Genomic DNA, 8,803 nt, shown 5'->3' on the forward strand with positions numbered 1-8,803 from the left:
GATCAGTTATCAGGGACTGTGTGAATGGTCCATTTTGGTGAGCCAGCATCAACAAACGCGAAGATGGCGAGAAAAAAGGCCAGGCATCAGGGCCAAGGCTGCACCTCATCATTATAAATATTGCAACGCGTGTACATGTATACATATGTATTTGCCTGCATGTATATGTATATCAGTACACACACACATATATATATACACACACAGACACAAACTGAAACACACACACGCACACACACACACTGTATGTATATTGCTCCTGCCAGAACATTTTTTTATACAATCTCAACCCCGAAAACCAGAATCTAATGTTAATAAAAGCATTCTTCGTACGTTGCAAAGCATACAAAAAACAAACCTTCATGCCAGAAAGGGGAGGCAAAGGAAATAAAGGAAAAGGTGTAACATTGCACGCTGGTACAGATGAGAGGACAGCATGTGCAAATGTAACGATAGGAGAAAGGAAAGGGTAGGAGGGGAAGTAAGCAAAAAAGCGAGTGAAAAGAAGAGTGAAAGAGGAAGACGGTAACATGATATCGCTAGCAAAATTTAATAAAGAAAAAAAAAGAGAAACAAAACAAAACAAAACGTAAGAGTAAGTCGCACTAATAACTTTAAAAACCAAAAACAAACAACAAAAAAACGCCAAAATCAAATTGACAAGCTGATCCACTTTATTATGGCTTTAGACGATAACAATCCGCGGGCCCCGCAGGCTTAGGAGTAATAGTCGAAGACAGAGACAGACAGAGAGAGAGAGAGAGAGAGAGAGAGAGAGAGAGAGAGAAAAAACAAAAATGAGAAGAAGAGAGAGAGACAGAAAGAGAGAGCGAGAAAGAAAGAGAGAGAAAAGAAAGAGTCGTAGAGTTGGCAAAGAGCGTTAGCGTTGGTAATGTTTAGGAGTGCAGCACCTCCCCCTCTCCCTCCCCCGCCTCCTCCCCACAACCTGCTTAAATTAATACAAAGAACGCCAAGAGGGACGGACTGAAGACATTCGTTGCAGGAGTTGATGTCGAATCGAATTTATCGCACGCCGACACTCGAAAGACTCTCGTGGCAGATTGAACTCTCTAGCATTCAGGTTCCGCATTTATTCCCTAGCCTTTGGCCATAGTGCGCTGGTTCCAGCAATGGCAGAAGATATGGTGGTCCTATCTTTCTCTCTCACAATTTCTTTCTTTCGCTTCTCTTTCTCTTTCTCTTTCTTTCTCTCTTTCCTTTTTCTCTCACACACACACACACACATTCTTTCGTTTTCTCGCTGAGCGACTAAATCTTGACATCCTGGCAAACGGACAGTCTTAGCAAGCAAATAACACAGCGTAGTAGACACCTGGAGTGGAACGAGCAGATAAAGAGCGTACAAGAAGTTGTATTAGTGGTAGAAAGTAAACTTCAACATCATCACCACAAAAACTTACACACACACACACACACACACGCGAGCAAACCACAATACAATAAACTTATATAACATTCAAATTCTAAAGGTTACACTAGGTGCCAGAAAGGGATGCATTCGCTCCGCAGAATAAAAAATAAACAGGAGAAAGAGTAAGAAAGAGAGAGAGAGAGAGAGAGAGAGACCGAGAGAGAGCGAGAGAGAGAAAAGGAAGTATAGCTTGCATGTTTGTATGTAGGTGTGTGTATGTGCTTGTGTGTTTGTGTGTGTGTGTGTGTGTGTGTGTGTCTGTGTGTGTGAGAGTAAGTGTGTGCGTGTGTGTATGTTTGTGTGCGTGTGCGTGTGTATGTGTGTGTGTGTGAGTGTGTGTTTGCACTCAGTGCAAGTAGTGAGTCATTAGTAGTAAGATCGCTAGCAATCGAACCAATGAACAAAAAACCCAAAAAAAAGCTATCCAACAATCCATCAATTAACATCCCAAAAGCATCTTGCTGTGGAGCAAAGATATGTAAAAGAGACAAAAAAGCCACACACAAACAAATACACACACGCACACATACATATGAACGCACTAGTATAAACAGAAGAACAAGAAGTTGTAGGAGAAGGAGAAGAAAAGGGAGAAACAGAAAACGAAACAGAAGACCAGCAGCAGATGCTAACGAGACGTAGGCGTAGGAACCCTTTTCGCTATCCCCAACCTAGGCTGGAAAACACTGCTGCTAGGATGGTGTACTTGCAGAATACGACTACACATAGAGCGTTCGCGTAGGTTTTTGGCCGCTGGCGCTCAGGAAAGGGGTGTCCGAGGGACGGGAGGGAGGCGGCAGTGGGGAGGGGTTCTCAAATTCAAACACCTCCAAAAGCCGCGAAGGAGCGTTTCCAGCGCGCGCGCGGTACAATCAAGCTACTTGCGCCAAGCGTTGTTGGATTCGCGCTGGACGATATTTGCCTTTGATATTGGCCCTTCTAAACCCCACCTCCATCCCTCCCTTCCCCCTCCCCCCAACCACCCATACCATCCATAGGCCCATCAAACCAACCCGGGGCGAACCAAAAACACCGACACCTTTCTTCTCTCTTTTTTTCCAAATTCAACTCCGAAATCTAACGGCGCCAACGCTCTAGGGGTGAGGGTGGAAGAACGCGGGCGAAAATAAAGGCCAGGGCAGCGGCTCGCTGCGCCGAAGTTGTACACACCCGGTAGTACACCCGCGTTTAAGAAGAGGTTCTACGAGCGCACGAACCCGGCATAAATCCTCCCCTACCCCACTCTCCCCCCGGATCAGGGCCAAATGAGTGGCCAAAACAATGGGGGGGTGTTGCAGGGGATCCGTGGAGCTGATCTGCTTGTGAAAGGCTTGTTGGTAGCTGGTGACCTAGTCTGGGATCAGTGGCTAGCGCAGAAATAACTTAGTTTCAATAGTGCGAAAGAGAAGAAACAAGAGAAGGAGGGAAAGGAGGGCGAGAATGAGAATGAGAGAGAAAGCACAGATGTAAAGAAGACGAAGCAGAACAGAAGCCGGGAGTCCTGGTGGGTTGGAGTTGCAATGGTGCATAATATGTGAGTAAAAACGAGAAGCGACAAAAAGTTGAAAATAGAAAACGGTGAAAATAGAGAAGCGAGGAAGCAAGTGCAGGAACGCGGAATGAGAGAGAGAGAGAGAGATGAAGGAGAAAACGAGAGGAAGACGGAAGAACGGGAGGAAGGGAAAGGGAGGAAAAAGGGCAAAGGAAAATGGGTGTCTTGGTTTTACCGGAGGACAAAAAAAAAAACGAGTGAAATGAACTAACCAGTACGATAAAGCAAGTACGCCAGAAATATTAGACAGCAATCCGCATTAAGTAAAGTATGGACACGCTGACGAACAAAAAAAAAAAAAGAAAGAAGAAAGAAAGAAAGAAAGGAAGAACGGCGTGCGAGTGAGTGCGTGCGGGGAGTGGTGGAGAAGAGGAGCAAACTTGAACTAAAAAAAATTAAAGACGTTGTTAAGATTATGAAATGTTTTATAACCGTTATAAAAAAAATCGCTGCGAAAATAAATCAATCCAAACACATTCCTCCTGTAAAAAATTACTTCTGGCGTCTGTTTGTGTTTGTTTATTGTCTGATTTATTCGCTTCCAAACGCCCGCGATCCTTGGGCGCGCGCCCCGATTGCATGAGCCATGCCAGCGACTGCTAGGAATTGCGCTGGGCGATGCCAGGACGCTTGTAAACAACACCGGCCAGTTGAGGAACTGCTGCGAAGGACATCATATGCTGTGGTAAATATACGGCGTTACCCACCTCGGCACCAAACACATCTGATGACATTGCCATTTCAAGAGCATGAACATGAACATGAACACTTGCGGTTTGCGTGATATTGGCATGAATTTGCGTTTATTCAATACGCATTGCTAGTAAGCTGTGGTTAGTATATTATTAGTAGTAAGAAGAACTCTCAGAAGCGAAATACTGAAACAGAAATCTGAAGCTGGATCGCTGGCACCAAGCTAGCTCGATGGATGCAGAATCCGTACACAAGTATTGATGCTGGAATGATGCCTCCTGGGTGGGTGGACACTGACGATGCGATATTAATGCTCGAACTTGACTTTTGGAGGGAACGAAAAATGTCCTTCGCTTTAAAATTTTCTCGCTTCCGCTTACGATGTTGAGAGGCTGCGGGTAGCTCTCTTTTTTCGATTATTATATGGGTGTTAGTGTTGGTTATTAATGTGTTAGTTATATATGCGAATCTGAATCGCTTATTGGAAAAAAAAAATCTTGTGGTTTCGGCTCCCTGGCCATGTGCGTTTTTCCCCGCTTCCGCATATTGTATCTTCGTGCTATCGTGGTTTTTCCTTTGGCGTGTAGCTCTCCTTTGTATCAATTTTAAGTAACAAACTTCGAAGCAGTCTTTTCAGCAAACGGATGTGAATAAACCAAAAATAATAAATAAATAGACAATAATAATTCCCTCTTTTTCCATTTCCACAAACAGAGGGAATAGTGAATCGCACGAACCAGACGGAAGGTCCGCGCAGAACAGTTCGTTACTATCCGTTTACGGTATTCCTGTTTCCAGATAATCGCACAGCAGTGTCGAAGCACTCTCACTAGAAAATAACTCGGTTCTGCGTAGAGTGATGCAGCCTCGGAATGCGTTTTGAATCAAAATCAAACATTAATCTGTTCTTCTAACAGCGCAACGTAATTAATAATATAAGGAATTTTGTCGCATTAAGATGGTTACTTAATTTTTTGCACCAATCAATGATCAATTCAAAAAAAATTTTTTGATTGTTACCACAATACTTCAATTATCACCACGTTTCCGTTTGTCTTTTTTTTTTGAGATTTAAAATTTGGATGGATGGAAATGGATAAAATATTTCTGCAACTACTTCGAGCTTTTCTTTTCATCCTTTTGCCCAACCGCGGACCCGCGGCCGTCGACGCTCATCCGACGACATTGACGAGTTAGTTGTCTTATCATCTTCCGTGTTGGTGCATCTATTTCGCGATGTCTGCGGCCGTATCCGGTTGCCGCTACTACTGCTGCTGCTGCTTCCGCTAGTGTTGGTGGCTCATTGCGTTCGGTTGTTCCCATCGGTTCCCCTGTGTTCACTGCTGTTCCCTGTTGAATCGCCTGAGGCGTTGTGGCGCTGCTGCGCTTATGAGTGTCCTTCGTCTTGCCGCTGATGGTTGGATTTTTTATTGCTTTTTTTTCCATCGGTTTGTCGCCATCCACTTGTTTGGAGCTGTTCTGTGGTGTTGGTGTCTGTAATATAAACAAAGAGCATTAGTGTTGGGTGCGCCATCTAAACAACCGGAACGGAACTCATACTAACCATGGTCGTTACGATACGATACGATATACGTTTTCTAGACGATACAGGAACACAATAAGCCGAAACTGAAACGAGGGCACAGAGTAGAGACGCGCAGAGCGCAGAATTAGTTCACACTTCACGGTCTTTTCGGTTGTAGGAAAGCTACGCCCGCACCACGCTACAACGCACAAAAGTAACAATTCTAGGCATTAATGTTCTGTTTACGAGGTTAAAGCAATATCAGCTATCCCTGAGAACCCTACTAATGAGAATGTGTAATTACAAAATGATTTAAAACAATAAACGAACGTCATCCGTATTCCCACAAAAAAAAAACATTGACAAAGATTACTGCGCTCCTCTCGTTGCTTTGCGTTTGCTCAAATCTTTTACTCTATTGCAAAGTATGGGCGCGCTGTCCCTTATTCTGTAGATGACCTAACTATTATTCATCCGAAGGGCACATACTAGAAAATGTTCCACTTTCCTTGCGCCCGAGCGACGCGAATACCGATCGGCTGTCGTCGGAAACCATCCCAAACGCAAACGCAATCAAAATAGCCGATTGCGCTGAGCCAACAAGACGCGACAACCACTGCAAATTCCAGTGAGCAAGAGAAATGAGATCACTGTTCGTGCACACACGAAAAAAAACTCTTCGTTTGCTACTTTTGGTCCTTCCACCACGTGCCAGCCAGTCGAGAGCAAAAGCATAAGCACCTAATACCGGCGGCAATATGCTTACGAGATGGGAGAAATCATGAACTGGCAAGAAATGTAAGAAGCTGAAAAGGGGCGATCAACGAAGAAGCAATTGTTATGTCTTTTCCAAGGTTGGCAGATCGTCAATCCATCTGCAAACAGGTTTTGCGGCAACGGCTGGGGCAGGTAGAAGTTTGAGCCATAAATGCCAGAAAGTAGGGATGATGTATCGATCGGATAGTCTTTTCGTTAGATATTTAGACCAATATTTAAATAATAAATATACATTATTTGAATACCGGATGATCGCTTGTAGTTTCGTAACAGTTTCGGTAGCTTGAGTGCGTGGTAGTTAGGCTGAAAATTGTGTTGGTAACTAATACCAACCAACGCTAAGGATTAGCATACGACTTATTGTTACTGTTAATTAGCGCGCTTACTAGTATTGGATTTTGCCAATCTTTTTGTTTTCATCTGTTCGGATATAGATTAAGCGTTGTGGAGCCTACAAATTAAAGCGCATGCACATTCCAGGTCGGTCGATTTTGCTGCCTTTACCAGATCGAAATATGACTTATCGAAACTGTTCAAAAATACCGCTAGACTTTACATGTCTAGATAAAGGTTGATAGCGAACAGGGGGTTTTGGTTGATGGCTTATAGGGTTGATAGCGTATAGAGGATAAAGGATGACCCAGTGTTGAGCGTATAGGGGGTTTGGCCTGGCGAAGTTCTTCAGTATTTCCAGGATGAATTGCACTCTTCGATTGTAGACATGGATTGAGTTTTGGATCCTAATGGACGACAGTTTAATAAGGTAGGTGGCCATGTCGTATTTAGCCTCCGTAGCTGGATCTTAAAATGTCAGCTACTTCTGGTAGCTTTGTTGGGATTCCACAACCACAAATAATATCTCCAGCACTACCCTGGATCTTATGTATGATCGTCTGCTCGTAAAAATCTATTTCTTCTTTCGTTGCGGTGCAGCTGCAATAGTCAAGTGTGCGAGCGGCAGCCATTAACCAACCACGCACACATCTGTTTCCCATTTCCATCAAACACCGAAAGAGACACGATCGGGCCTGGGAGTTTGAAAAAGTCAGGAACTGCCCTGGCTGCACCACGTGTGCCATGGTCTGCAGCAGCAATTGTGCATTTTCTTTCTCTAGCACTTCTATGCTCTAGGTCGTCCAATGTATCCCAGCATGCCTGAAAATCAACCGTCTTCTCCTCGTTGTGCTGCATTTTTTTTTCCGGGACAAAACTTGTGCAATTGGATGAACGTATGCTCGGCACTTACTCGAACAGAAGAGGCTCTTTTGTAAAATATTGAAACAAACTTCGCGTCTCGTCTCACAAATGTATGATTCTAACGATTTAGTACTACGCACTGGTGGGGAGTTTCAACTTTTTCAGTTCTTGTTTGCGTCGCACTAGACTGTGGAGTAATGGGATGTACACTTCTTAGTTTTAGAATAATCAAAGAACTGTAAACCGCTACAAATCACACAACATACAGCTTGGTGAACGAAACCGGTCTTTTCACTTTTTACACTCAATTTCACACTGGAAATGGACTGTTTGTGCACGTAGAACTGATCCTTCCGAGAGCCAAATGAAGAGTGAATCATCGTTCATCTCCGATCGGTGCTGGTAGAATCGCTTGGTATTTGAGTGTGTTGGTGCACATAAAACACACGAACATGTCCGTATATGTATGAGCTGGATGCTGAGTTGCACGTGATCGTGCCTGTTTTGGGTATACGCGAGCATTCCCAAGCTAGTTTTATGGTTGGGATTTCTCGCATGTTCTGCAGCTGGAAATATCGTGTGTGATCGCGCAATGCATTTTACAGTCGGTGAATATGAAGCATACTGTATGGGAGAAATTAAATAAAAAGGGTCATAGGGCGGTCATCATCATCAGAACAAGAATCATGAACTCAAAAAGGAGAATTTGAAATGCGCGACAGTTAGAGCATTGACTGCTGCTCATGAGCTGCCGATACGCAAACTGTTCATCAATCTAACGATAACTATATGTCCAGTTTGAATTTATTATGATTTATAGAATGCATGAAAAGAAAATCCATATGCTTCCATGTGCTTGTGTGAATCATGCCAATTTTATTCATCCGCTATACGATACACGGTTCTCTGGCTTGGTCGGTATCCGGCTTGCATTCCCTGTCCACCACAATAACGGCACAACGAATCCAATCCCATTTCCATTCTTCCGTAACCCGCCTATACCCTCACTCCTCTACGTGCTAGCGCTGGCTAAGTCCTATTTCATTTATTTCTAGCCAATAAGCTACCACACGCACGCAGTGACAAGGAACAGTCGCAACGTGCACGATCGACTCCTGGCGCGGTCGTGGGGCGCTCTGTTATGCGATTTTTCATTTGTTGATTTGTTTTTTCTTCAATAGTGATACTAAATTGTGTGTTTGTTCAACCATGCTAGTAAGTAGCTCTACTTCCTTCTTCAATACCATCCCCACTGCATGTGGGCAGTTCATTTTCATGTTCAATAACTTGCTCTCATACATACATATCTATATATATATAAACCGCATCTGTATTTCATCGTCGCCAACATATTGCATTTAAGCCATACATTTGTAGTGCAACGGTTTTCAACTTGCTGGATAGCTTCCAGTTGTGAAGTACCTGCTCTTTAACAAACAGTTGACAAAGAGAAACGGGGAAAGAATCAGATAGATCGATAGTTAGTGAAAAAGAGAGAAAGATAAAGAGAACGAAAGGGGTAAGAAGGGTATTGGAGATAGAGACTGAAACATCCTTTCGCGTGCCAATATGCTTTGTGTCCGAATTAATGCATTTTGCAGGGCCTGTGACCACGAGATCGTTTCGA

At 43.7% G+C, this 8,803-nt stretch overlaps 1 protein-coding gene and 1 long non-coding RNA gene across 16 annotated transcripts in view; both read right to left on the minus strand.

The window, feature by feature from the left end:
- Positions 1-3,775: 3,775 nt before the first annotated feature.
- Positions 3,776-7,525, minus strand: LOC125954619 (uncharacterized). The gene is made up of 3 exons (XR_007469048.1): positions 6,484-7,525; positions 5,242-5,306; positions 3,776-5,171 (listed from the first exon to the last, which is right to left on the minus strand). It is a non-coding gene; the product is annotated as an uncharacterized LOC125954619 (long non-coding RNA).
- Positions 7,526-8,026: 501 nt separating this feature from the next.
- The window catches only part of LOC125950266 (disks large 1 tumor suppressor protein), a 29,427-nt gene continuing 28,650 nt past the window's right edge, over positions 8,027-8,803 (minus strand). For all 15 annotated transcript variants that reach the window (XM_049678119.1, XM_049678147.1, XM_049678171.1 and 12 more), the window contains one exon: positions 8,027-8,803. This exon is cut by the window's right edge and continues 1,432 nt beyond it. The gene's annotated coding sequence lies outside the window, so the exon portion shown is untranslated.

This window comes from Anopheles darlingi, chromosome X (genome assembly GCF_943734745.1).
Source record: "Anopheles darlingi chromosome X, idAnoDarlMG_H_01, whole genome shotgun sequence".
Lineage (NCBI taxonomy): Eukaryota > Metazoa > Arthropoda > Insecta > Diptera > Culicidae > Anopheles > Anopheles darlingi.